The sequence below is a fragment of the Scyliorhinus canicula genome, chromosome 4 (assembly GCF_902713615.1).
Source record: "Scyliorhinus canicula chromosome 4, sScyCan1.1, whole genome shotgun sequence".
In the NCBI taxonomy this organism is placed as follows: domain Eukaryota; kingdom Metazoa; phylum Chordata; class Chondrichthyes; order Carcharhiniformes; family Scyliorhinidae; genus Scyliorhinus; species Scyliorhinus canicula.
The window spans coordinates 52,272,101-52,299,274 of record NC_052149.1 but is presented as its reverse complement, the minus strand read 5'-3'; the positions used below and the strand labels follow the sequence as shown (position 1 = coordinate 52,299,274).

The following is a 27,174-nucleotide window of genomic DNA, read 5'->3' as shown; positions in this document are numbered from 1 at the left end:
AGCTGACAAAACCCTGGGTGAGTCCGTCACTGAATTTCTGTCAAGGTTATGTAAAATTGCAGAATTATGTGACACTGGTGCCGTCTTGTCTGAAGTGCTACGTGACCACTTGGTTCGTGGCCTCACAGAAGAAACTGCTAGCCAAGCCTTCGGTAAACTTGCAAGCTCATCCAAATTACGCTATCCCAGTAAAGTGCAGAACGAGGGGTGCAGGATATACAGAGCATGGAGGTGTATGCCTTGGGGCCCTCAGTGAACACCTCCCGTCCAGGGGCCCCTTCCCGAACCGCCGCCTTGCCCTGAGGCCCGACCTGTTGGCCGAAGGAAGAGCCTTCCTGTTAGGATTCCTCCCTGGAGTCTGTAGACCGGGAGCGAGGTCGATGTGGGGTTTGTGGTCGCTGGTCCTGGCATGAACACAGGCCGTGAGCGGGTCGGAGGTCTAGGTGGGCCGGTGGGGGCCGATGCCAGCCCACGTCCTGTACTTTCCATTTAGATGAGCCAGATGTGGAGGACGACTGCATGCAGTTACATTGTGAGACAATCCTCCCCAAGTGGCGCCCATCAAAGTTAGTGCATGTGAATGGGCACTTGCTTGATATGGAGTTGGATGCTCAATATGGAGTTGGACACTGGCCCATGCATCGTGGTAATGTGCCACAGGCCATCCTGTTGGGCTGTGACTAGGTGCGCCATCTGCAGCTGCATTGGCAGCACATGCTCCAGATGAGTTCTGGTGGTTTGGGCCAGGTGTTAGGAAAAGACTGTGTTCCAACCTGGATTGGGGAAGATAAAAGGGGCCGTAGCCGCTATACAGGTCGACCCAGAAGCCCCGCCATGGTATTTCCAGGCCTGCCCAGTTCCCTATGCTATGCTGGAAAAGGTGGAGACAGCTCAATCGTTTGGAGTCCTTGGGTATCATTAGGCCATCCAGTTTGCAGACTGGGCTGCACCGGTTATACCGGCCCTGAAGCCGGACAGTTTGCCTGGACAGCGACTATAAATTAGGGAACACTGATTGGTTTGCTACCCCATGCCCCCTTCAGAGGATCTCTATGTGAAACATGCGGATGGGCATTCGTTCACAAAGCTCGATATGAGCACACATATTTACAGCTAGAGTTCAATCCTCTCGAGCAATATGCACAGGAATCTTTACAAGTATACATGGCTGCCTTTCAGAGTCTCCTCAGTGTGCTATTTTTTCAGCCCGGAAAGGAGAACGTCCTGTGAGGACTACCACGTGTAGCTGTTTATTTAGATGACGTGCTGGTCACGGGAGCCTATGAGCAAGGCTGGGCCTGCGGCGAGCGAAGTGCATATTTCATGTGAGGTAGTTGGTCTACCTCTGCTATCGGGTGGACCGCGATGGGTTGTATTCCATCGCAGAGAAGGTAAGCGCCATCCAACAGGCCCCCACCCCGACGGACGCCTCAGAACTTCGCTCTTTCCTGGGTTACGGGAAGTTTCTCTCGAATCTTGGGACCACGTTGGCTCCCTTACACCATCTTAAAAAAAAAAATCACATATGGGCTGAGGTCAGGTGCAAGCAACGGCTTTTTGGCAGGTGAAGAAGCAGTTACCGTCTTCTGGGTTACTGACCCATTATGGTTCTGCCAAACCCTTGCACATCACATGCAACGCTTCCCCCAGTGGTATTGGAGATGTCCAGCCCCACTGGATGGAGAATAGAAGAGAATGGCCAATGACTTTTGCCTCCCGTACGATGGCTACAGGAGAAAGGATGTACGCACCGATTGAGAAAGAAGGTCTGGTGTGGTTGTCATCAATAAGTCTATGGTCGGCACTTCCCTATCGTTGCAGAGCAAAAGCCTTTGCTTGGGCTTTTCAAGGAAGATGAGGCAGTTCCGCCCGTTGCTTCTGTCCAAATCCAGCGCAGGGTCCTATTACTAGCCGCCTACGAGTATTCTTCTGAACATAGAACGTGGACTCAAATTGCGAATGCCGATGCACTGAGCCGATACCTTGGTTGACTGGCCCCTTGTCAGCCCCCAGGACAGATGAGGTAGTTGCGACTCAATTTCAGGGAGGTCTTGCCTGGCATGGCGTTGCAGATCCGTGAGTGGACCCAGACGGATCTCACCAAAAGTTTGACACATGATCTTGTACAGTGGACAGACAGCTCCCAGGTGAGTTAAGGGCATTTTCCTCCAAGCTATCTGAGTTCAGTGTGGACGATAGTATCCTGCTGTGGGGTGCATGTCAAGTTGTCCCAGCTAAAGGACAGGAGTTGATCTTGAGCTATCTCCACAACGGTCATCCAGGCGTGTCCAGGATGAAAATGCCAGGCCTCGCGCAGACGTTGAGAAGATGGCCCAACAATGCTCCGTTTGCCTATTCGAATAAAGAGAGCGATATTGTAGCAACATTGTAGTGGCACAGTGGTTAGCACTGGTGCCTCACAGCGCGACGGGACCGGGTTCAATTCTGGTCTTGGGTGACTGTGTGGAGTTTGCACAATCGCCCAGTGTCTGCGGGGTTTCCTCTGGGTGCTCCTGTTTCCTTCCACAGTCCAAATATGTGCAGGTTAGCTGGATTGGCCATGTTAAATAGGGTAGGGTTGCAGGAATGGGACAGGGGATTGGTTCTAGGTAGTTAAACAAATTGCAAAATCCACTCTTGTATATTAGTTAGAAGTTATCTGTAATTTAAAGTGTTCTTGCATACACAAATATAATAATAATAGCTGCTTATTGTCACAAGTAGGCTTCAATTAAGTTACTGTGAAAAGCCCCAAGTCGCCACATTCCGGCGCCTGTTCGGGGAGGCCAGTCTGGGAATTGAACTCGCGCTGCTGCCTTGTTCTGCATTACAAGACAGCTATTTAGCCCACTGTGCCCCTAATATAAAGAAGAGCATTGAACCTGCCACAGCATCTCGCATTTTTTTTTAATTGTCTCATTCTGCAGCTCCCCTCCCTCCCTTCTAGACACTCGCGCTTCATGCAGCGGCTCCGTCTGTTCTGTTTACATAACACCTTCAGACCCAGCGAAAACAAAAGGAGGGGGGGTGGATTGATACATTGGATGACCTTTCTTCCAAATTGACATCTCTAACCCGTGCATTTCTGAAGTAAATTCTGAATAGACTGTGTGACTGGACATTATGTGCGTGTAATTGAGCTAAATGGCGAGGAAACGTTGGGGGCAACTGGCAGCGAGGAACCGGAGGAGGACTTTGGAGGACAGGGGGCAACATAGAACACTCCATCCGCGGGCGAGGGAATACAAATTTAAAAATATAGGATGGCGAAACTCATGGTGTGCCTGTAGATCCAGTTGGTTAGCACTAAGCGGTGAACGTTGGCGAGACGGACGCTGAGTGCCACTCATGTTTTGACCAAGTCAGGAAGATCACAGCTCGCCCACCAAGGATCCCGTGAAGTATAAAGAACAATGGTTCTCTTCCAAATGGGGATAGGGGTGCAGGAAAAGCAGATTTGCACTTTACAAACATTCCAAACCTAATGTAGTCAAGCCCAGTACAGTGCATGTTATTTCCACTCACCAGGCTTCCAAGTTCGAGAAAAACAACACCCAGAAGCCTTCTGGAGCAAGATTTAGCCCTCATGCCTTCTGGAGAGAGTCAGCCTTTACTGTAACCTTCTGGAGAGTCAGCCGGAATCAAAACTAAATCTTGGAACTCTGAAAAATATTCCAGTGGGATCAAAACCAAACACCCCCGGTCACGGAGCACAGCCTGCGGTTTCCTCCCAATAGTCTCGAAAGATGTGCTGTTAGGTAATTTGGACATTCTGAATTCCCCCTGTATGTAGCCGAACAGGTGCCGGAATGTGGCGGCCAGGGGCTTTTCACCGTAACTTCATTACAATGCAAGCCTACTTGTGACAATAAAGATTATTAAAAAAATTATTAAAGCATCTAGTGTACTGCAATGCCATTTCGTTTGGCTGGAATGTACAGTTTGAAAAAATATATGGTGTATCTTATACGCGGGTATACACAGTATTTCTCCACTGGAGCTTCTATGCACATATTAGTTTAATTTCTTCATGAAGGTGGCTGCTAAATATTGAGCAAAACTTTGGGCCTGCATTTCTTTGAAGAAGAACGATGGAAATATTAGGCACCAAAGAAGGTCATTCACCCTTCTGGTTTGTATGGAATTTGGTTTGTTCCTGGGGGCTGATTTTGAAATCATTCCGTCCTTTTAATATTTTAAAGTACTTCTCCAATATCTTTGTTGATGCTTTAATTTGCCCCTTTTTCAATGGAGGAGTCTCTTTTCAACCCAGGACACGTGACATCAGTCGGCGGGGCATGTGCCCTGCTCTCTGCTGCCCCTCCAGGCAGGAAGACTGCATCTTTAAAAAAAAAAAAAAAAAAAATAATCTGCTTGTAGGTCAGTGCGCTGACATCCGTAGGAGGCGGTCTGCTCCACTGGACTGAGGGCACTGCCGAGGGGCACGCATACGTCTGGTGGCCGGAATTCTAAAAGCATGTTGGGCACTGCTTCCCATGGTTTGTAAATGACCGTTTTAACCAATTTTGGATACACTTCTGGTCTGTTTTTCATATACCTGTTTGTGAAGTACCTTTTTATATTAAAGATGCTATAAAAATGAAGTTTATTCACATTAGCATAATTTTTGCAGAAAATCCAAACCAAACTATTATTAGAAGTGCATTTTGTTTACAAATTTTAAATAGTTGTTTGGTAGTACAGAACTTGAGTATTGCTGAAACAAAACATTTTGAAGCTTTTCGTCTTGCACTCAACAGGACAATCACAAGAATACCAAAGTCAGGGAAAACAAGAGCTCTTTAATAATAATAATGATCGCTTATTGTCACAAGTCTGCTCCAATTAAGTTATTGCAAAAAGACTATATGAGAAGATGGTGCTGATCGGTTGGCAAGTGGATTCTGGCAGAGGTGTTGCCATGGAGAATTCACCAGTGATGATGACTGACAGTTCACTGCTGGGCATTGTTTGAAAATTTAAATCAGGTGGCCTGACTCTGACGAATAAATCCACAAATGGCTACATTGATTTTGTTTAGCTGAAACACAATGGGCGGGATTCTGTCAGCCTGGGGCAGGACAGGAGAATCCCCACGACTGGGCCACGCCGACCTGATGCCGGCATGTGTTTGGCGCCGGGCGCAGGCCGCTCTACGCAGCCGGTCCGCCGATTCTCGGCCCGGGATGGTCCGAGTGGCCGTAGTTAAAACGCTGAGAGCCGGCGAGTACTCTGCATGCAAGGGTCGGGTGGTGGGGGGCCTCCGATGCGGCCTGGTCCGTGATCGGGGCCCACCAATTGGTGGGCCGGCCTCTCTGTCCCCCGGCCTCTTTTCCTATGCGCCGGTCCCTGTACTCCTGTGCCATGTTGCGGCGGGGCCGGCGCGTTGAAGGAGTCCACCACACATGCGTGTGTTGGCGCCACTGCACATGTGCACGTTGGCGCCAGCGCCACTGCTCATGCGCGAATCCCGCGGCTCACAGTTCACGCCGTGATCGGAAGCTGGAGGGGCGTGAACTGCCCCAGCGCTGTGCTGGCCCCTAATTGCTCCTGGCAGCGGCACATTCACAGTGTCGTAAATCAATGACGGCATTTACGATGGCGTGGACACTCTGCCGCAGGATGGGAGAATCCCGTCCAACCTGTGTATATGTTCTTTCTGTCTAAAAAGGATGGGTCTCTGTGCTTAGATTAAATTTTAGTTGCATTAACCAGAAATTGCATTGCTGAGTAAGGAAATGTTGAACAACAGCCACCTGACTGAGAACACAAAACTGTGAGCCTGTGTTCTCAGTGCACCCCACTACAGTGGTGAAATCTGGACAATATATGCCTTGCAGGAGAAAAGGCTGACTGGTTCCTACGTTTTGCTGTCTCTGACGTATCCTCAGCTTCTCTTGGCAGGGCAAGGTCACTAACCCAAAGATCCTGGTGCGTGCTAATTCCATCAGCATGCATTCATTGCTAAGCTAATGATGTTTGTGTTGGTTCAACCACATCCATAGATAATGGCAGCCCTATACCCAAAGACTACGTGTACAGTGAATTGGTCACGGGATCTTGCAACCTTTAGGCCATTCATCCGTTGCTACAAGGACACCTACACGCACCATATAAAAATGCTAGGCATTGACAACTCTGAGACCATTGCTGACCGCCGTTACCACTGGATCTGACTGTGAGCAGAAATGCAAGATCCACCAGGGCTGAGAGAAGGGAAAAGAACCAATGTGGTGACCGTTGCCACATTGATTTCCCAGAGGCAAATTTTATTAGAATGAAAGTCAAAAGATCCACCAAAAATATCAACATGGTTAGGGGATCTAGTGGAATTTCTTGAACTTGAGAAAATTAAGTTATTCCTTTGTGGCTCACGTGTGGAATTCTGGATGAGATGGAAGCTGTTCTTGCCTCTATTTACAGATCTATTTGTTGCCAGTGGGTAAAGGAAGGGGGATGGAAGATGGGTTGGGGCTGTAGGGGAGATGGGATAAGTGGCGAGGGGGGCGGGGGGAAGGAAAAGGTTTAATGGAAATGACGGAAAAAACCTCAAGTTAGGTGGATTGTATTTTCTTTATTTTGTTATTGACTGATTGTTATGTATATCCTTATTTGAATAAAAATATTTTTAAAAAAAAGGAAATGCAAGATCAACTTGCTGAGAAGAGAGTCCAGAGAAAAGAGACAGCAAATTGTGCACGTTCCCTCTATCTTCCTCTACAGCATATGCCACCGAGACTGCCATGCCAAAGTGGGGTTACTAAACCACAGCAGGCGTTGCTCAATGCCTTTGAACACTACAGCACAAACCATTGCCTTGCGAGTGGCAAAGTTGACATTGTAATCACCAAAATATAGAATATTTTCTATCTTCCTGACTTGTCAAGATCTTGCTTGTTTTTGTCCTTTCCCCATGTAAACTGAAGAAAACACAATAAATTTGCCAGTGCTGTGTACTGCTTGGTTTTCTTCAGATTTCTTGCGTGATTTGTCCAGATAATCCCTTGTGTACATTTAAAATAAAATGCAGACAAGATTAAATGGATTGAATCATTTTCAAATGTACCCAATATAGATTTTCACTCCGGTCTATTGAGAAAAATGTCAATTTGCAACTTTGAAGGTCATGTTTCATTTTTTAAATTCCTCTGCATTCAAAAATTCCATGAGATTTTATTATTTGCACAATTGAATACAACATTTTCGGCCTTGTCAAATCGATGTGGGACCTGGACAACATATATTGCATTGTATGGGTCCTGTAATTAAAAGCAATACCACTGGCACTTCATAGTAGATAAACCCACCCACTTGCACAAAATTAAAATCTGGTCCAATGTTTCCACTTGAGTGAGGCCAGGACTTGGGGCTATAAATATAAGATAGTCACTAATAAATCCAACAGGAAATTCAGAAGATACTTCTTTACCCAGAGAGTTGTTAGAATGTGGAAATTGCTATCTCAGTGAGTTGATCAAGTGAATGAAGAGCTACATTTAAGGGGAAGCTGGATAAGCACGAGGGAGAAAAGAATAGAAGAATATGTTGGAGTCAAATGTAGAAGGGTGAGAGGAGGCTTGTGTGGAGTATTCTAAATGCTGACATAAACATGTTGAACCAAAAAGCCTGTTGTGCTGTGACTGTTTTGTAGTTTACTGCCATTTTCATCAAAACCATCATCTACTTCTGCTGGTTTCAAGTTCTTTCTACAGTTCTTCCACCAAGATCTTGGCCTCAGCCAAGTTTAGTTGCAACACACCCCTGATGGCTACTTCAGAAGTAGGGAGTTTAGAAATGCACTTTAAAGACTTGGACACACAGGAAAACTGAATGGGATGTCAGGTAACAAATGAAACTTAATGTGGAGTGATGAATTTTAGTAAGGAAAACAATGGAAACATTTAGAAGAATGTGGATGAGACTGATTGGCGGAAATACGTACATTCCTTGAAAGTGTGTGTGTGTGTGTGCAGCTAGATAAAGTCAAAGACGTAACAGCTTTTGAATAGCTTAAGGTGCCAGCAGTGAAAGGGGTAATAATTTGTTCAAGACAGTAGCTTGGATACAAAGTACTATGTGCCTTCTTGGGTGACCCATTGCCAAAAGGATGTCTGTCCGAGTATGTGCAGTGTTGATTCACCAGGATGATACCACAAATAAGAAACTATAGTTGTAAGGAAAAAATTGAGAAACAGACGGTTACGATCCCCATAAAGACCAATTATTTTTTGAAGAGATGAATTTCCCAGTGCCCGATGGAAAGAATCAAAGAACAGGATTTCACTTTTCAAGACCATTATTGTTGCAAACAAACATGAGTTCAGTCTGGATGAAATATTTATTAACAGGCAAATAATACATTAAACTAAAGAAAAAATACTTAACACAACCAAATGTCTTTCAAAACATTTCTACACAATGCCTTGCTTTTTAAGGTAGCATTAAGGTAACAGTTCTGCAGTCACCCCAGCAGATTCACTTCTTCCCACCACCAGGTCAAAACCTTCATTGTCCTTTGACAGTCATTGCATGCGGCCCATGTTTTCCCAGATACTCACAAAAAGGCACGACTGATGTCCTCATTTCTTAAATCTTCAAGAGGCTCATCTGTTCGGTTCCCTTTCTTCATTAAAGAAACAGTTCCGGCCAGCATTCTGCTTCGTCAATAGCATGAAACAGGCCACCTGTTTCCCCACAGCAGTGACTTCTTTGGCCCAGCGTCTCAAACAGCAGTGTCCTCCTTCTGTAAGATACTGTGTAAACATTGACGCACAACTGCCACCTCCAGACGAACCCTGACATTGACCTTCTCAACGCGAACATGAATTTCTTCAGGCACAGAAAGCTAGCCATGTCAGTTAGCCAGGTCTCTGACTTCGGGGGCTTTGAGTCCCTCCATGCTAATAATATCTGTCTCCGGGCTACCAGGGAGGCAAAGGCCAGAACGTCTGCCTCTTTCTCCTCCTTGGTTCCTGATCTTCCAACACTCCGAAAATCGCCACCTCTGGACTCAGTGCCACCCTTGTTTTTAACACCTTGGACATGGCATCCGCAAACCCCTGCCAGAATCCCCTAAGCTTCAGGTATGTCCAGAACATATGAACATGGTTCACTGGTCCTCCCGCACACCTTGAGCAACTGTCTCTTATCCCAAAGAACCTGCTCATCTGGGCCACTGTCAGTGAGCCTGGTGAATGACCTTAAATTGTATCAGACTGAGCCTGGCACATGTTGTGGACGCGTTGACTCTACTCAACGCATCCGCCCAGAGACCATCCTCTATCTCTCCTCCTAACTCCTCTTCCCATTTGTGTTTCAGCTCCTCGGTCTGCGTTTCCTCTGACCCCATGAGTTCTTTATAAATGTCCGAAACCCTCCCTTCTCCCACCCACATTCTGGAAACTACCCTATCCTGTATCCCCTTGGTGGTAGGATCGGGAAGGTTGAGACCTGCCTGCATAGGAAATCTCGCGCCTGAATCATGGCTATATTTGCCGCCCAATAATAATTGCTGAGGCTCGGCAGTGCCAGCCAGCCCTCACCCTGGTTACGCTCCAGCATCCCCTTTTTTACTCGTGGGGCCTTACCCGCCCATACAAAGCCAGAGATCACCTTGTTTACCCATTTAAAAAAGGCCCGTGGGTTAAAGATGGGGAGACACTGAAAAACAAACAGGAATCTTGGGAGGACCATCATTTTCACTTTCTGCACCCTCCCAGCCAGTGATAGCAGGAGCATGCCCCACCTTTGGAAGCCTTCCTTCATTTGGTCTACTAGTCGGGTCAGATTTAACCTGCCGCCCCACTCTTGATGCGTTTCTGTTTTCATATGGGCATTTCTGTCAACTGAGGTGTATCTCATGACTACATCACCCCCATTTTTAGACTATTCTGTTTCACGTTCAGTTAAAGGGGGCATTTTAGAACATGACGACTGTCCTGTAAAGCTCAGTGTTCATGACAAGACCTTTTACTGGAGCAGAGAAGGGCGATAGGAGATTCATCTGTGGTTTTATTTTAAAAATTGAGTGATTTTGATCGTAAAAGTGAATAGATAAAGATGGTTTCCTATACTTGAGGAATTGATCATCAATTTAATTATCACTCAGGAATACAATTAGGTGAAATCCAAGTGTGGGGTATTTTGATATTTTGTTGTAGGATCAATTAAATATCATTGCACCTTTGTGCTTTTTTAAGTGTAGAGTAGATAAATATTTGAAGTAAAGGAAGCTTGACAGGGACTTGGGAAGAGAGCACAGCTGTGGAATTTGTTTCTGATTACTTTTGTAAGACAGTGGACTGCAATGATGCTGTGTTATAAATACCTATAGCTCTAGAGATCCGAGCAGCTAAAACTGACGAAAGAGAGAGAGAAGTAGCTCAGCAGGAGGGTGGGAGGCACATTTGAAGTCTGTGGCCGGTTTTGCTCAGTTGGCTGGACAGCTGGTTCATGAAGCCAACAGTGCGGGTTCAATCCCAGTACCGGCTGAGGTTATTCATGAAGGCCTGTCTTCTCACCCTTCCCCTCGCCTGAGGTGTGGTGATCCTCCGGTTAAATCACCACCCATCAGCTCTCCCCCTCAAAAGGTGAAAGCAGCCTAAGGTCATCTGGGACTGTGACGACTTTACTAGACCTGGAAGGATATCTGTGGTAGGCCTGAGAGTCAAGGACTAAGTGTAGGATGCATGGAAATAAATTCACTATTTGACTCCTATTTAAAACCACAACCTATTGACATCAGGGAACAAAGACGTGAAAGAAAGAATTCCAAGGACATTGATGTGTAAAAGTTTTGTAAACTGGCTAGGTACAAGATTGTGTTTCCCTCGAGAAATTTTTACAATTCTTGAAATCATAAATTGGACTCTGCGTAAACATTGTTTCTGCGTGTGAAGAGACCACACCTCCCAAACCATTGGTAAAATGTTGAAAATCATGAATCTTCAGCTCCCAATTTCATAGTCAAAAGTATTAGGAGCATATGTTGGTTTTGTAGAAACAGTAAATTGACAAGACAATGCATTTCTTGCACACGTGCCCAGCTAGGGACTGACTAACCAACAGAAAATGACAAGCAGCAGCTCACACTTAAAAATGAGACTTAACATAATAAAACATTCAAATAAATTTTTTTAAAAATACATGTAAAACACTATGAATGCTCTCAGGATGCAGGATATTAAGATTCTGATCCCTTACTACTTGTGAGATGATTGTGACAGTTGCATGCAGTTGTTGTTCCAATATCTTGTGAATCCGACAAACATCCAACCACACAGAAGTAATATAAAACAGCCATTCACCAGTTCTGGTACCATTATGCTTTCTGTGCTCTGAACAGGGTTTTTCAAAGAATGGAGCTGGTGCAGATTGCATGACTGTGTTGGATCTCTTTTATGTCTTGGCTTTGGAATATCTGCCACCTGGAAATTAGACTGGAGGGGAAGTTAATTCACCTTCCCATCACCTGGATTTATTCCACCTGACCACAAGTCTGGTCCAAGCAGGTTGGATTATCTCAATGGGCATTGCCCGTCCCGATGTAACGAATGTTTGTAACCCAAAAAACACTAATTTTAAACCGACCACTGGCAATGGTAGCAACTCTCCCACCTGCTCCTTTCTGAAAAGCAACACTTGCTACTGCCGTGCTCTCCTGTACAATTTCTGTAATCAGGATGATTGGCAACACTGTCTTGTTGAGGATAACCGTAACTACAGACCTGTGTACATCTGCTTCCTCTGTAGCCCGCATTCTCTGCCTTCAGCTCTCCTGTACAATCAATCGCTACATCACTCTCCTGATCTATTCTCTCATTTCTTGCCTAAATTTCAAATTACATTCTCTGTGCTGTGTCTGCCCTCTTTCATTTTGGCCCTTGCCATTCACAGTTTTTGCGGCACTGCACACTACGACCTTTCTGACGCCCGCCTGTGATCTACCTGCGGGTCGCAACCCCCACTTTGATAAACCCTGAATTAGAGCATGGTGGAGCTGTACTTCAGCTTCATTTACCAAACTTGTTCTATTTCCCTTGATGAAAATCTCCCAATTTCAGCTTTGAAAATTTCAATTGACCCAGCATCCGCAGCGTTTTTGGGGAGGAATGTGGAGATTTCTACTGTCCTTTATGTGAAAGTGTATCCTAATTTCACACTTCAATGGACTCACTCTAATTTTAAGATTGGCTCTCTTGAAAATTCTCCCACAAAAGGAAATAGTTTATTTACCTTCTCTAATCCCTGTATCATTTTAAATACCTTGATTACGTGACCCTTCAAAACCTTAAGCATAGGACAATATAAGTTTTCTATTCAGATCATTATTGTGGAAAATAATAGAATTTGAAATCAAGCAGGAACACATCCATAGATTTTTAAAAAAGAAGCAATTTCAGGATCACCTTGAAAGAATGAGCAGATGCTATGTAATATATCCTCAAGGTTTAACAACATCTCTCATTGTAGTCCTTGATAGGCTATGGGAATTCATAGCAAAGACATCCCCAAGGCTTGATAATTTTATTAAGAGAAAAAGAAATATAGGATGAGATTTAAAAAGGAGCTAATTCAAGTTAATTGGATGCTCATTTACTGTAAGTGACTACACATCTAAGCAACTACAGACCCTTGTCTCCTCGAGGAGGAAAGTAATGGAATTTGTCTGATCGAGGCAAAATTTGATGATTAAATTGGTTTCTACCCATTTTTGGGTGTAAAATAGGGGCTACATCCTACAGAAGCTGCAGGCATGAGGCTCATTTGTAATTGAGCCTTGCGCCTCATTGTTATAATATCGATGAATTGCCATTGCTAATCACATTTTCAGAGGCAGCTTGGAAATCGGAAATGAAATTTAGATCTGTTTCTCAATTATGATGAAGTTGAGGACTGGAAATCTGAGCTACATTCCACTGTGGCCTACTGGTCAGTGTCAACGCATTGTGCTGCCACTTTGCTGATTGAAGGTTTCTAATTAATTCTGATTTTATGGTGCTGATGGGTGTTGAAATTACATGCTGAAGTGTCAACATATTGTGCTTTGTGTAGAAGTAAACCTAACTTAGATATCAGGTTACTTTTAGTTCCATATATTACATCTGACTTGTTATGATTCTGTTAAGAAGGCTGCTTGGCAACAAATCTGTCTTAAGCTAAACCTTGGTCTGGGATGTATATTGGCAACAGTTCTATTTATATGGGATTTAATATGGGATTTATCATAGATACTGAATGATTTTGCTGCACTGATTTTTAATGCAGTAAAAATGTGGCATTAAGCTGCAAATAATTAGTTCTTAAGAAGGTGAAAATGACCTGTAACAAAATATTAAATATTATTTCCCACTCTGAGTTGTTTCTGCTGGATGATTTAAACTCTTAAACGTGACGAGGATAAGGAAAAAAATTAATCTCAAGTCCTTGGTAACATGAGATCTTTGCATATATTTTAGTACCCGTAGTTCATTGCAAATATAGCTAACTTTGCAGTATCTGTAATCTTTTTTTCTTTAATAACCATTTTATTGAGGTATTTTTGCTATAGTAACTCTAACAGTGACCCTCTCGAGGTGAACTTGATTTTCTCCAAACAGAGAAAGCTAGCCATGTCCGATAGCCAGGTCTCCGACTTTGGGGGCTTTTGAGTACCTCCATGCTAATAGTATCCGTCTCCGGGCTACCAGGGAAGGAAAGGCCAGGGAACGTCTGCCTCTTTATCCTCCTGGATTCCCGGGTCATCTGGCACCCCAAAAATTGCCACCTCTGGGCTCAGCGCCACCCTTGTTTATAACACCCTGGAGATAGTGTCCGCAAACCCCTGCCAGAATCCCCTAAGCTTTGGACATGTCCAAAACATGTGGACATGGTTTGCTGGTCCTCCCACACATTTTGCGCACCTGTCTTCCACCCCAAAGAATCTACTCATCCGGGCCACTGTCATGTGAGCCCAGTGAACAATCTTAAATTGTATCAGGCTGAGCCTGGCACATGTTGCAGACGCGTTGACTCTACTCAATGCGTCTGCCCAAAGACCATCCTCTATCTCACCTCCCAGTTCCTACTCCCACCTGAGCTTCAGCTCCTCTGTCTGCGTCTCCTCTGACCCCATAAGCTCCTTATAAATGTCCGAAACGCTCCCTCCTCCTACCCACCCTCCGGAAACTACCCTGTCCTGAATCCCCCTTAGCGGTAGGAGCGGGAAGGTTGACACCTGTTTACGAAGGAAGTCCCGCACCTGCAGATACCTGAATTTGTTTCCCCTCGCCAACCCAAACCTTTCCTCCAATGCCCTCATACTTGGAAAGCTCCCCTCTATGAACATACATCCTCTCAATCCCCGCTCTCCGCCATATCTGGAATCCCCCGTCCATACTCCCCGGGGCCAACCGGTGATTATCACAGATTGGGGCCCAGACCTCTACTGGCCCCAAACTTCCCGTACCGGTCTCCCCGAATGTGGCGACTAGGGGCTTTTCACAATAACTTCATTTGAAGTCTACTTGTGACAATAAGCAATTTTAATTTTTTCATAAACTCTCAGGGCCGCCACCACCACTGGACTGGTGGACTACCGTGCCAGCGGGAACGGCAGAGGCGCAGTTACCAATGACCCCAACTGGTGCCCTTGCATGAAGTCGCCTCCATACGCACCCATGCCGACCCCTCCCCCACCACCCACTTCCTGATAAGTATCTGTAATCTTAGCATCATAAAATATATCATTGCCATTTTCTGGGTATTGATGAAAAAGAGGCATGTTGTCAAAGCTTTTTGTCTTGCAATCATCAGGATAGATTCACAAGAATGTCAAATCTCAAAGGAAACAACAGTTTATACTGCATGAGAAGAACAAAGAGCAAAAAGAACAAAGAACAGCACAGGAACAGGCCCTTCGGCCGATCACGTGTCCTGTCAAGATCAATCGCCTATATTCTTCTATACCCCGTCTTTCCACGTGTCTATCCAGATAAGTCTTAAAGGTCGCTAATGTATCTGCCTCAAACTTGCTAATCAGGCCCGCTACATTTTCTTCCAAGTCATTTATATATATATATATATATATATATATATATATATATATATATATATATATTACAAAGAACAGGGGTCCCAGTACTGATCCCTGCAGAATACCATTAGTTACAGACCTCCATTTGGAAAAACACCCTTCCACTGCTACCCTCCGCCTTTCATGGCCAAGCCAGTTCTGAATCCATCCAGCTAGTTCACCCCTGACCCCATGTGATTTAATCTTTTGCACAAGCCTGCCATGAGGGACCTTATCAAATGCTCTAAAGTCCATGTAGACACCATCCACTGCCTTTGCTCATCAATCATTTTTGTCACCCCCTCAAAAAACTCAATTATATTAGTGAGACATGACCTCTCTCGTACAAAATCATGCTGTCTTTCGCGAATAAGACCATTCACTACCAAATGTGCATAGAGAATCTTTTTCAACAATTTCACTTTCACTGACATCAAGCTCACTGGCCTATAATTACCCGGGTTATCCTTGCAACCCTTCTTTTTTTTAAATAAATGTTTTTATTCAGTTTTCATATTTTATATTGAACAAATTACAAATTGTTAGGAGAGAGAAAAAAAAAACAAACACGCAAAAATTAACATACATATTTACAGGTAAGCATCTTCGTAGTAGTAACTGCGCCCCCCCCCCCCCCCCCCCCCCCCCAACATGTTTATTTAGTTTGGTTTTGGGCCTTAGCTAGCCATCGAATCCCCGTAACGAACCTGTAGCCCCCCCCCCCCCCCCCCCCCCGCTACCTTCCCCCGACTATTCTTCCTCTTGTACATTGGCCACAAATAGGTCCCGGAACAGTTGCATGAATGGCTCCCACGTTCTGTGGAAGCCGTCGTCCGACCCTCGGATGGCAAATTTGATTTTCTCCATTTGGAGAGATTCCGAGAGGTCGGACAGCCAGTCCGCAGCTCTGGGCGGTGCTGCTGACCGCCAGCCAAACAGGATTCTACGGCGGGCGATCAGGGAGGCAAAGGCAAGGGCGTCCGCCCTCCTCCCCAGGAATAGATCTGGCTGTTCTGAAACCCCGAAGACCGCCACTATCGGGCATGGCTCCACCCTCACTCCCACCACTTTGGACATAACCTCGAAGAAGGCTGTCCAGTACTCCACGAGTCTGGGGTAAGACCAGAACATGTGGGCGTGGTTGGCCGGGCCTCTTTGGCACCGTTCACATCTGTCTTCCACCTCCGGGAAGAACCTACTCATACGGGTTCTTGTTAAGTGGGCTCTATGTACCACTTTTAGTTGCGTCAGGCTGAGCCTTGCGCACGTGGAGGTGGAGTTGACCCTATGCAGTGCTTCGCTCCAGAGTCCCCACCCTATCTCCATCCCCAGGTCGTCCTCCCATTTCCTCCTTGTTGCGTCCAGTACGGTGTCGTCCCTATCTACCAGTCGGTCATACATGTCACTACAGTTCCCTTTCTCTAGGATACTTGCGTCCAGTAGGTCTTCCAGTAGTGTCTGTCGTGGCGGTTGTGGGTACGTCCTTGTCTCCTTTCGTAGGAAGTTTTTGAGCTGCAGGTACCGTAGCTCGTTCCCCCCAGCTAGCTGAAATTTCTCTGTCAGTTCGTCCAGTGTTGCGATCCTGTCGTCCGTGTATAGGTCCCTGACTGTCAGTGTCCCCCCCGTCCTGCCTCCACCTTTTGAAGGTGGCGTCGGTCAGTGCTGGTTTGAACCTATGGTTGTTGCAGATGGGAGCCCTGTTCGACATTTTGGTCAGGCCAAGTTGCTGCCGCAGTTGGTTCCAGGATTGGAGGGTGGCTGTCACCACTGGGCTGCTGGAGTGTTTTTTGGGTGGGGATGGGAGTGCTGCCGTGGCGAGGGCCCGGAGGGAGGTTCCCATGCAGGAGGCCTCCTCCGCACGCACCCACTCAGCTTCTGGCTCCTGGATCCATCCCCTTACTCGCTCGGCTGTTGCTGCCCAGTGGTAGAATTGTAGATTCGGGAGGGCTAACCCTCCCCTGGTTTTTGTTTTTTGTAAGACCTTCTTTGGGATCCTAGCATTTTTACCCCCCCATACGAACGCCATGATGAGTTTGTCCAGCGCTTTGAAAAAGGCCTTGAGGATGTAGATCGGTTGGATCTAAACAGGAAGAGGAACCTGGGCAGTACGTTCATTTTGATCGTCTGTACTCTCCCCGCGAGGGAGAGCGGGAGTGTGTTCCATCTTTGCAGGTCCTTTTTAACTTCCTCCGTCAGGCTGGTGAGGTTCCATTTGTGGATCCCTTTCCAGTCATGGGCTATTTGGATCCCCAGGTAGCGGAATTTATGTCGGGCTTGTTTGAACGGCAGCCCCTTTAGTGCTGCCCCCCCCCCCCCTTGCAACCCTTCTTAAATAACGGTACAACTTTGGCTGCCCTCCAATCCTCTGGGATCTCACCTGTGGCCAACGAGGACACCAAGAATTCTGTCAGAGGCCCAGCAATTTAATCTCTTGTCTTCCTCAGTAATCTGGGATAGATGCTATTTGGCCCTGGAGATTTGCCAACTGTAATGCTTTGTAACACACCTAACACTTCCTCCCTTGTAATAATGGCCTATTCTAACATATTTACATATCCCTCTGAGACGCCACCAATCAACGCGTGCCTCCTTTGTGAATACCGATGCAAAATACTCATTAAGGATCTCGCCTACTTCCTTTGGTTCTATGCATAATTTACCTCCTTTGTCCTTGAGTGGACCCACTCTTTCTCCAGTTACCCTCTTGTTCCTAATATACGTATAAAATGCCTTGGGATTCTCCTTAATCCTGTCTGCTAAGGACATTTTGTGACCCCCTTTTTGCCCTCCTAACTCTCTGCTTGAGCTCTTTTCTACTTTACTTGTATTCTTCAAATGCTTCATTAGTTGCCTAGACCTCACAAATGCATCCTTTTTGTTTTTGAATGCTGCCTTTCCTGACTTTCCTTTTCATCGGCACATGCCTGTCCTGCACTCCAGTCAACTGGTCCTTCAAAAGACTCCCACATGCCAAACGTGGATTTACCCTCAATAAGCCTCTCCCAAACAACAGCTTCCAAATTCTGCCTAATCTGGTTGTACCTTGGCCTTACCTCAATTTAACACTTGTCCTTTTCCATGAGTATCCGAAAGCTTACGGAATTGTAGTCACTGATTGGTTGGTAAGATTTGAAAAGTTAGTCTTTCACAAGATCTAGGTGTTGCTGGCGAGGAGGGGTATGAAGGGGTGATGCAAGAGTGCTGTTTGGTTTTATTTCAACAGCTTGCGAAGGCTCTGTAATAGTTTATACGGTTGTCTTACATGGTTGTAGGTATTGGGCTGCTGGGTTTGTCTTGTGCTTTCCTGCTGAATTTGCTGGCATATTAGAATTGGATTGTTTCTATACTCCTAGGGATGCAGTAATTCTGACATTGATTTGGCTTTTAAATTATTTAGTTGGAATGAATGTAGTGTGATTCATTTTGAGGACTACTGTGTAAATGGATCTATAAGAACAACTGATGACTATAAATTAGAAAGCTAAGCCTACAAAATCCCAGTGCACAGTTACTTTGGAGAGTACAGCATATTTCTCATGGTTGCATGTAACAATCGTTTATTTGAAACTTTAGAGTGCCCAATTCATTTTTACAATTAATGGACAGCAATGCTAACCACTGTGCCACTGTACTGCCCTAGTTCATTTGAAACTTGTCAGGAAAATAAGACGAGGCTGGGGAAAATGGTATAGATCACAAGAACCATAACAAAGTCACATGCTAAGTATTAGTAATCTGGTTGTCTTCCACGGAGTCAGAAAAGCGAATGTGAAGTTGTAACATACTTATAAATTATTCTGACTTCAGATATAATTCGGGCTCAAACTATCCTTTGTAGATGTTAGTTAATTATATAATCTACCCATACCCCAGCTACCTCGATTCACAGTATGTCATTTTAATGCAAAAACATGAGGCAAGGTTTATTGATGACTGAGGCTGAGTGTTGCTGTCATGCCAGGCTTAAAATGGCATGAGTGGTTATAAATCTATTCCCACAAAGGGTAGAACAGTGCTTCCCAAAGTATTTTCCAATGTGACCCTATTTACACACTTAAACTAATGTGACCCAAGACACCCAACGATAACAAACACCAATAAAGTAACACTCGGGCACTGTAGTGATTCAAGAAGGGAACTCAATACCACCTTCTGAAGGGCAAGTAGAGATGGGCAATAAAAGCTGGGCTAACCAGCGGCACCCACATCACGTAAATAAATAGAAAAATAATAATAAAAGTTTTTGTATTATGGATCAACACAGAATTTTATATTTCTGATGTATTGTGCAATTTTAAAGTACTTTGTAAAATTTATTATTTTATGTACTAACCAGTCCATTATTTTATCTGAGTTCTTCAGCTCATTCACTTTGGCCATGAGGCAGCAGATAAGATTGAACCCCCCGACGATAACAAACGATAACAAACACCAATAAAGTAACACTCGGGCACTGTAGTGGTTCAAGAAGGGAATTTAATCGTGGAAGGTGAGACTTCCCCGTTCTGGTTGTTAGTGACATACTTTTATTTTTAAAAATAATTATTTAGAGTACCCCATTCATTTTTTCCAATTAAGGGGCAATTTAGCGTGGCCAATCCACCTACCCTGCACATCTTTGGGTTGTGGGGGCGAAACACACGCAAAAACTGGGAGTGTGTGCAAAATCCACACAGACAGTGACCAAGAGCTGGGATCAAACCTGAGACCTCAGCGCCATGAGACAGCAGTGCTAACCACCGCCACCGTGCTGCCCCAGTGACATACTTGTATATGGCTTTGATGTTTTCTGGCAGAAGACCTTGTTGGGAAAGAGGTCTGTGTCCAAACGCCATGAGGGATGAGGCAATGCCCATCTCCAACCTCTCATCCATGTAATGTGGAGCATGGTCAGTGATGACAATTGAGGAGTCTTCCGCTCTGACTATTTTGGGAAGCACAGATTTCCCCACTGCAAAGAAGTTGATGAGGGTGTAAACCTTGTGTACTGGTGAGAAGAACGAGAATTCCTTCTCACCCAGGTGCAGGAACAGCCATGGGGCCACTGCCCCATCTGTTCTGTAATTGTTCCCAGTTCCCTAGCCATGTTTGTCGTTTTCCCTGTTCTTGGGTTTGATCGGTCCGTCAATGCGTCCTGCGCGTAGTTCAAGTCCCCCCTATTGTGATCAGTTGGTGTGTGTCATTGTCGGGGATTTACGCCAAATTTTTCTTCAGAAAATCCGTGTCGTCCCAGTTGGGCACATACATGTTTACCAGGACTACCGGTGTCCCGTGTAGGATACCGCCGACCATGATGTACCGTCCCCCTTGGTCCGTAACTGTCTTTGTCGCTGTAAATACCATCCTCTTGCTTCTCAAAATTGCGAACCCCCCCCCCCCCCCCCCCCCCAGCCCTCATTCCGTAGGTACACACCTAGCCCTTTTTTACCCGTAGTCGGTCCTTCTCCCTCAAGCGCGTCTCTTGGAGGAAAATTTTGTTGGCTTTCAAACTTCTCAGATAGGCGAAGATTCTGGATCTTTTCACTGGGCCGTTAAGTTCCCTAACGTCCCAGCTGATAATCCTGGTGGGGGGGGGTTTGTCCCCCCTTCCTGTGGGATCCAACCATACTTAGCTGGCGGATGCACCCCCGCACTCCGGGGTTTCCCGTTGTGAAGGGGTCATCGAAAATGGCTGTGATGGCCATTCTCCCCATGAGGCCGGGCCCCTGCGCTCCGGTGTTTCCCTTTGTCCAGGGGCCAACAGTGTATACGCCACGTGAGCCATCCCGTGCACTCCGCGGTTTCCTTTTGTTTAGGGACCCTCCTAAGTGGCTGCTTACAGTGCCATCTTGTTCCTTCAACCCAAACCTGACCTGCTGAAGGCAATCTAAAACCCCCCGTTCCTTCTCATTATGTTTCTTCCCATCCCCCTCCCCTTCCCTGCCTTTTGATTTCTCGGACTCTCTTTCAACCCCCCCTTCTCCGCTAGTGTGCTGGCCCCCTTCCCGCGGCTGATCTTACCCCCTCCTTGTGCTCCGATCAATTGTCGTCCCTTCTGTCTCCTCTTCCCCCTTTCCTGTGCACTGCTGCCCTCGCCCCTTCCTTCCTGTGAGCTGGTGCTCTTGCTCAAGGCGAGGCAGTGCTGTCCCGCGCAAACATTGTTCATGTCCATCACTTTTCTTTCTCCTCTCTGTATCATGGTCACTGCTGCCTTTTCTGCTTTTTGTTCAGGCTGTTCATCCGCACGAAGTGTCCACCTCTGCCAGGGTTGTAAAATAATGTTTTTTCTAGAATATCACCCAGAGCCTGGATGAAATTAGCATCCTAAATTTTATTCTGTTTTTGTACATGGCCGATTTCGCTTGGTTGAACTCGGCCCTGCACTTTGCTAGGTCTGCCCCAATATCTTGGTACACCCGTATTCAGTGTTCCTCCCAACTGCTCGCTTTTGTCTGCTGAGCCCAACAACAATCCCGATACTGGTACCTGTGTAGTTTGCCGATTATCGCTCTTGGCTGCTCCCTGGCCCTGTGCTTCGGTCAGGGTGACCTGTGTGCCCTGTCGATCTCCGGCGGCTTGGGCAAGCTACCCCTTCTGGCAACGTTGCCCAGCATCTGGGTCACATAGTCTGTCGGGTCCCTGCCCTTGATGCCCTCTGGCAGGCCCGCTATTCGAATGTTTTGGTGCCGAGACCAGTTCTCCTAATCCTCAACTTTCCCCTTCAGGCTCCCCTGAGTCGCCACCAAGCCTTTTATTTCAACCTCCAGAGCACCAATCCTGTTGCTCTGATCAGTCAATGCCTTTTCAAGCTCCTGGGTCTTATTGTTCCTTTCCTCTTCTCTTTCTGTTTACGGGTAGAATGAGTCCAAATCTTTGGGCCAAATTCGTCCAGAAGTGCCTATTTTATTGGGAGAGCCACCTGATGTCCGACTGCTCAGCACATCCCCGTCACTGGAAGTGATTTCAATACAATTCTAATGCTCCTCCACTCCCCTAACGGTCTCCTTCCTTAATCAAGAAAGCTAATAGAATGTTATCATTTATTTTGAGGAGAAATGAATACAAAAGTAGAGGGGTTTTGCTGCAGTCATGCTACTTATACAGGGCATTGGTGAGACCACACCTGGAGTACTGTATACAGTCTTTGTCTCTTTGTTTAAGGAAGAATGTTAATGCGTTGAAAGCAGTTTTGAGAAGGTTTACTAAACTAATACCTGGAATGGAATTGTTGTTTTATGATTAAAGGTTGAACAGACTGGGCTGGTATCTGCCGGGGTTTAGAAGAATAAGAGGTGATTTGATTGAAACATATTAGATGTGGAAAGGATGTTGCCTCTTGTGGGACAATCTTTTTAAAAAATATATTTTGATTCACCTTTTTTTGGTAAATACATAACAAAACAGAAAAACAATAGTGTCTGCAACCCCCTTCCCAACAGCTGAAGGTGACCAGTTCTTTAAAGTACAAAATAAACGGCTGACACCTTTTTATAGAACCTCTCAATTGCACCCCTCATGGTGAACTTAACTTTCTCTGTGTAAAAGCCATGAGATTCTCCCAGCCACACCGAGGCACTGGGTGGAGAAGCGTACCTCCACCCCAACAGAACCCGCCTGCGAGCAATCAGCGAGGCGAAGGCTTGGACATCCGCTCCTGTATGCAGCTCCGGCAGGTCTGACACCCCGAATATGGCCCCTAAGGGACTGGGTTCCAAATCAATTTGTAGAATCGCTGACATGGTGCTGAAGAAGGAGACCCACAACCTCTCCAGCCCAGGACATGACCAGAACATGGCCGTGCCCCTCCTACACCGTTGCTCTTGTTCTCCACTCCTGTAAACAACTGACTCACCCTAGACCTCAGTAGATGTGCCCCAAGTGCCACCATTACCTGTATAAGCCCAAGTCTTGCGGACAAAGATGTGGCATGCACCTCTCACAGTGCACCTCTTCCTCCAATTCCACCCCCCACTCCTTCTCCCACTTCGCCTTAATCTCCTCCAGCGCCACCGTATCCTCCTAGATTTTCCCATGAATTCCCAAAGTACTCCCCTCTTCCATCCCCGCAAGTGACCGAAACCTCTGCAGCAACAACGATGGTGGCACACGGATCATAGAATCCCAGCAGTGCAGAAGGAAGCCATTCGGCCCATCAGATCTGCACCGACCCTCTGAAAGAGTTCCCACCTTGGCCCACTGCCCCACCCTATCCCCGTAACCCTGCAGCCCCACCTAACCTGCGCATCCCTGGACACATTAAGGGCAATTTAGCATGGCCAATCCACCTAACCTGCACATCTTTGGACTGTGGGAGGAAACCTACCTCAAATGTCAGAAAAATCTTCCTTGCAAAGTGAAGAACCTGCAAATACCTAAAAGTTTTTGACTGCAAAAGCCCAAGCTTCTCTGACAACTCGTTCAAGCTCGCATACCGCCCCTCCAAAAACAAATCTCTCATTCTTTCCACCCCCTGTTCTCCCAGCCCCTAAACTTAGATTCTAATCTTGCTGGTTCAAACATACGCAAAGTGGCACCAATTTCAACATCATGTCTCATGTAAAAGTGCTGCTTAAATTATCCATATATCTTCAATGTGGCGACCACCACCGGTTACCCGAGTATTTCCGTGGGGAGAACTGAAGTGAGGCCCTCACCAAAGACCCCCTACTTGAACCTGACTCCATCTTTGTTCAAACTGCACCAGCCCAACGCCTTCTCTGCATTTTCCGCCCAATAATAGTAAATCGGGCTCGGCAACGCCAAACCCTCTGACTGCAGGTCCCTCTGGAGAACCATTTTCTGAATCTTGGCTACCTTGCTCGCCCAAATTAAGGACGTCAATCTCTCCACCCCACAACAAACCCCTTTTGTAGAAAATCCAGGAGATATTATAATAGAAACAGAAATCGTGGTAGAATGTTCATCTTCACCAATTGAACTCGGCCCGCCAGTGATAGAGGGAGGCTGACCACCTCTGTAAATTGGCCGTAACCCTACTCACTAGGCCTGTAAAGTTTAATTTAGAAGCCGGACCCAATCCCGAGCCACCTGCACCCCAAAATATCAAAGTGAGTGCCTATTAACCGGAAACGCAACACCTCCAGATTAGCTCCTTCCTTGGCGGAGTGAACAGAAAAACATCACTTTTCTCCACTTTCATGACCTGCACTCCACTGGATCCTTATCTTTCTTTAATTGGAGTGAGGTGGATGCCTGCATCATCATCTCCAGGAACGACCCTCATGTTACTGAATCTTCAAAATCTGTACCAACAATGGTACCAGCCGGTCTGCAAACCTTTTGTAAAATTCCACCGGGAAACCATCCGGCCCTGGTGCCTTGTTCATCTGCATTCTCCCTATAGCCAACCGAACCTCTTCAACTCCCAATGGCTCCTCTAATCCCACCTTATTTTCCTCCTGCACTGTGGGAAATTCCAATCCCTCCAAAAACCCTGCCGTATCTGACTCATCTCCAGGTGGCTCCGACCTATACAACTTTTTGTAAAATGCCTCAAACGCCTCATTCACCCTTATCCGGTGCGGGCACCAGTCCACCTCCCCTATCCCAAACCCAAAGATCAAGCTACGTCTGCAGTTTCTTCTTACTGGTCAAAACTCTGGGTTAGGGTCATCCGAATACTTGTCGTCCACCTCAAATTTAATCTACCAGTTGATGGCATTCTTCCCTGTTGACCTGCGCCTTATGTGAGATTATCTCTCCTCTCCACTGCTTTCAAGGCCTCCCATAACTAAGTCAAGACCTCCCCTTCTTATTGAGCCCCAGATATTCATCAATCACTTGCAGTTTTGATGTGCAATCCCAGATCCGCTAAAAGCCCCACACCTAAACTCCATGCCGGCCGTTGAGTTGACGCCCCTCTTCAAAACATCCACCAAATGCAGAGCATGGTCCGAGATAACAATTGCAGAATATTATCCCCTGGTAACTGAGACCTCCCTATTCTAAAGAAATCAATCTGCGAGAATACACATGAACCGGTGAAAAGAAGGAAAATTCTCTGCCCCCTGGGTGCAAAAACCGACACTGATAGGCTCCCCCACCTTCCTCATTAACGCCACTGGCATCTTCGCTTCCCCCCCCCCCCCCCCCCTAAAAGCTACATTATTCCAAGGGCATATACGTTAGCCAAAACCACTGACCCACCCTGTAACTAAGACATATCTACCCCCCCGATCTGCCAGCACCGTCTGCATGTGCTACCTAACTACCTCTCTTGTTAATCAGTATTGCTACCCCCAGGCCCTACTATCAAAGCTCGACTGGAACATCTGGCTTACCCAACCTTTACGAAGCCTTACCCAGTCCTTCACTCGCAAGTTGGTCTCCTGCAACAGAGCCACGTTGGCCCTTAAGCTCTTCAGGTGCGCAAAACCTCTCTCTCTCTCTCTCTCTCGCTCTCGCTCTCGCTCTCGCTCTCGCTCTCGCTCTCGCTCTCGCTCTCGCTCTCGCTCTCGCTCTCGCTCTCGCTCTCGCTCTCGCTCTCGCTCTCGCTCTCGCTCTCGCTCTCGCTCTCGCTCTCTCTCTCTCTCCCCCCCCCTCCCCCCCCCCCCCCCCCCCCCAAATCGGCCATTTCAACTGTCAAGCTCACCAAATTCCGAAAACCAGAGCCCACCCAAGATGGCACACAACATCACCCAACGGATGGGCAAAGAACAATCCCTAGTCACCCTCAGCCAACTACCTCCCCACTATCCCAGAAGACCCGCACAGCACTTCACTCCATTATCCCCATCCCCCCTCTATTCACACCTCCTAGGCACACCGAAGCCTGCCTCAACAAGTACAGCAGGCCGCAAACCTCCCTCGCACTCGCTCCATTCACTAGCCAAGTGCAGTTTGCTAGCCAGGTAGCCCCCACGCCCAAACCATCCACTTCGAGTATCGAAACTACCCCGCCCCCTACTCCCCTCCCCGCATTCATATGCCCTCATCAACCCATTAAAAATCAAGAAGAGGAGAGAAGCAACCAAAACAAAGAGCAAACCCCAAACTTTATTTGAATTTAACTGTACAAAGGAAATAGAGGGCACCAAAAAAATGAAACAAAAGACAATACACATCCTGTTACAACAGTGTCCCTTAACCAACCAAGTTCCGGTTCCAATCTCTGTTCAGACCAGTCCTTCAGCCGTCACAAACACCTCCTCCTCTGCAGTCTCAAATAAATTATCCCTTGTGTTATGCGTGACCCTCAGCCTCGCTGGGTGGACTACTCCAAAGTGCACTCCACTCTTATAAAGCGCTGACTTCGCCCTGTTAAAGACCGCAAGCCTTTTCGCCAACTCCATCGTAATATCCAAGTGTATTCGAAAACCGCTGCCATCCCATCTCATCTCTCGATTCTGCGTGGCCTATCTTAGGGCCTTCTCCTCTTCTCTGATAGCGGTGAAAACAGACTCTCATTTCTCTTGGTGGCAACTGGTGGGCAACTTGAAAGGGGGACATTGTCCTCCTCCCCCAGCAGCTTTGTGAGTATCGTCGAAAAATACTCCGGCGACCTCAGGCAGCCCCACGATCCTAGGTTCTGTCGTTGCGACCTACTCTCAAGATCCTCGACCTTCGTTCTCAGGCCCTTATTTCTATCCTCCACCGTCTGCAGCGCGGGTTCCAGCGAGGCGAGCTGGTCGCTATTCCCCGGTAGTGTTTCCTCCACCCGCTTCAACACCTCACCGTGCTCCCTCACCGTTTCTGACATCCTTCCAAAAGTCTCCTTTATCAGAGCCTGTCTGTTGTCTACCATTGCTTCATAGACTCCATCATCTCCCTCCCTTGTTTGAAATGTTTGTTGAATTGGCGTTCAAATTCAGCCCCCATCACTATCTACTGTAATGGGCACGACCCCACCCTGCGAGCTTTTTCACGCCTACTTCCCTCCCAATGAACTGTAGTCGACTCTGCTGGCAGGCTAGCGTTCACTCCTTTCCTTCAGCATTCTTTCCTTGGTTTTTGTGCATCCTTTAATAATCACGTCTCAACTGGAACGAAGTTGCACACACCTTCTCCCTGGAAACCGGATGAAAAGGGTCAAAACACAAGGACTGTAGCTGGAGTTACCCTTAGTGCGACCTCCTCCTACTTGTTGCCACTGGAAGCCGTCTTGTGGGGCAATCTAGGACTAG

General features: G+C 46.6%; 1 protein-coding gene across 5 annotated transcripts in view; it reads left to right on the top strand.

Annotated features, from left to right (window-relative positions):
* The window catches only part of LOC119964578 (zinc finger FYVE domain-containing protein 9-like), a 202,352-nt gene that overhangs the window by 58,093 nt on the left and 117,085 nt on the right, over nt 1-27,174 (top strand). For 2 of the 5 annotated variants that reach the window (XM_038794247.1, XM_038794248.1), the window contains exon 3: nt 19,407-19,541. The exons of the other annotated variants lie outside the window; for them this stretch is intronic. The gene's annotated coding sequence lies outside the window, so the exon portion shown is untranslated. The remainder of the gene's footprint in view (nt 1-19,406; nt 19,542-27,174) is intronic. 5 annotated transcript variants of the gene reach the window in all.